The sequence below is a fragment of the Amia ocellicauda genome, chromosome 5, assembly GCF_036373705.1.
Source record: "Amia ocellicauda isolate fAmiCal2 chromosome 5, fAmiCal2.hap1, whole genome shotgun sequence".
NCBI lineage: Eukaryota > Metazoa > Chordata > Actinopteri > Amiiformes > Amiidae > Amia > Amia ocellicauda.
In genome coordinates, this window is record NC_089854.1 from 45,992,803 (window position 1) to 45,995,777 (window position 2,975).

A 2,975-nucleotide genomic window follows, 5' to 3' on the forward strand; every position below is an offset into this window, starting at 1 on the left:
CACACCATTACACCACCACCACCAGCCTGCACAGTGGTAACAAGGCATGATGGATCCATGTTCTCATTCTGTTTACGCCAAATTCTGACTCTACCATCTGAATGTCTCAACAGAAATCGAGACTCATCAGACCAGGCAACATTTTTCCAGTCTTCAACTGTCCAATTTTGGTGAGCTTGTGCAAATTGTAGCCTCTTTTTCCTATTTGTAGTGGAGATGAGTGGTACCCGGTGGGGTCTTCTGCTGTTGTAGCCCATCCGCCTCAAGGTTGTACGTGTTGTGGCTTCACAAATGCTTTGCTGCATACCTCGGTTGTAACGAGTGGTTATTTCAGTCAAAGTTGCTCTTCTATCAGCTTGAATCAGTCGGCCCATTCTCCTCTGACCTCTAGCATCAACAAGGCATTTTCGCCCCCACAGGACTGCCGCATACTGGATGTTTTTCCCTTTTCACACCATTCTTTGTAAACCCTAGAAATGGTTGTGTGTGAAAATCCCAGTAACTGAGCAGATTGTGAAATACTCAGACCAGCCCGTCTGGCACCAACAACCATGCCACGGTCAAAATTGCTTAAATCACCTTTCTTTCCCATTCAGACATTCAGTTTGGAGTTCAGGAGATTGTCTTGACCAGGACCACACCCCTAAATGCATTGAAGCAACTGCCATGTGATTGGTTGGTTAGATAATTGCATTAATGAGAAATTGAACAGGTGTTCCTAATAATCCTTTAGGTGAGTGTATAGTTGGGGAGTGACCCACGAAAGAGTTGCAATTGATGCATTATTTGTGACTGTATTTTCAGCTGCAAACTAGACAGTGATTTTTTGTTTTGTTTTTTAAGACCAATGGTTACCAGTGGAATATTTGTAGTATAAGCTTCAATTTGGACAAATACTTGTTAAAACAAACAAACAAACAAAATAGTTACTTTCAGGATTAATTGACAGATGTCCAGCAAGTTTGAAGTCCAGCTGAGTAAGTTACCATAGCAACACACACATCCTTAATCTTAAAACTACGGGGCCCTATTCCTTGTAGCTGATTTAACAAATTCAGGCTAATCAGACGTTAATCAGATTCAGTTAACCTGATAATTAAAGTCAGGCTATCTCCATTCCTCAACAGCGAATACAGGCTAAAATTGTCTTGTTAATTCTACTTAAGAAATCTGAATAATTGAGTGTGCTCATACTGCCTCAACAATGAGAAATGCAGAGCATTGAAACAATGACCTCCATGGAATGAAACATCAAAACAGAGCAACGTTTTGTCAGCCCAACTGAGCAAGTTCATCTCATGGAAAGTTTTGGGGAATATAAAGACATTATCACAGCTAAATGTTTCACCAGGAGATATGATGGGCTTAATGAGGGTTAATTGATTGTTTTATTATTTAAGTTAATGTATTATTGCTGTATTTGTTTTCTCTTCGAGTGGGTTATGTAATAGGTTGGGTGTGGTTATAAATGTATGGATTTTATTTTCTTGTGGTAATGGGGATATTGGAGTTAATTGAATTATTGCATTGTTATTTTTTGAGCCCTTGTCGCCTGCAGGTTTGGCTGTTGCTAGAAAATAAACCCCAGTTATAGCCCCACACCTGAGTCTGGTTGAAATGGAATTGGATTGCAGGCTTAACAGGAGCTAATGCCTGAGCTCACCAGAACAGTGTAAGGAGGCGTAGGCGTCGGCGTCGGCGTTTTGGGTTATATATGAGGGAAGATGGGCCTTGATTGAGAAGAGTCTTTCTTTTTTATTCCAACTTGATTCAATGGGGCAAATTCCATTTATATCCCTGGGTCACATGAATAAAGTTTTTTAACTGACCTCCTACACTGCTGCCTGAATTAACCACCTTTTTTTTTCTCTTTGGCTGGCTATTGGTGGCCACTTTGCTGTCACTTGCAGGTCTGATGTGGCCAGTGAGGCCACTAGTTGAAGAAGCTCTTTTGTGCACAAAAATATGTATTTCATAGACAAAATGGGTGATGGAAACGGCACCCCATATAAATCCACCAGTCCAGCACTTGCCTGTTTCCTAACTGAAACTTCCCTCTGCACCTGACACCTCAAAATGTTGCACTTGCTCTGCTTTCCCTGTCTGCTCTCCCTGCCATCCCTGTGTGTCATCTTTACTGTAAAAAAAAAAAAAAAAATGATATCCATTCCCTATGAAGTTTTATATAAACTTTTGATAGGAGTTCACTTGAACTGATATTTATATATAATTATCACAGAAGATCCACACTACTGATGTTCTACAATAGAACAAAAGCTGTGACTAAACTGTTATGGTTTTGGTCAACTTGAATATAAAACTTGTTATAAAAAGGATTCCAATTACATGTATTTTCATTTTTTGGGTTATTTTCTCCTTCTATTGATGAGACTAACATTAATAGAAAGGGTTAAACACACATATTTACCATACATTCACAATTAATTACTTAAAAAATATTTTTCAAATCAAAAATATATGAATTTTGGCAAGATGGCAAAAAGTGACCAACTCTAAGAAATTTAAAATATCATTGCCTGTAACATTTTTCTGTTCTGACCATGTCCAAGTCAATCACAGCCCATAATCGACATGATATTAAAAGAGGATCTAAAAATGCAGCTTAAACTCATGTCATTGTTAAACACGCCACTCAAATGTGTACTGAAATTAATTGCAGCGAAACAAAAAAAAATACACTATAGTTTTCATTCTTCTTTTCTTCTTCAGTGTTTATTAAAATAGGTACAATACAAATGCAATACCCAGAGAAGACCCTGTTGTACACTTTACTCTTGCTTTTTCTGTAAAGTAAGAAAGTATAGAAAGTATAGCAAGAGCACGGATATTGAATCACTGTAGTTCTGTGAGCACAGATGATCTGAGTCTGTGAGCCAGACCAACTAAATCGACACTGTACATCCATGACTACCATCCACGTGGTTGAGACTACACGCTCCCAGAATCCCTCATTC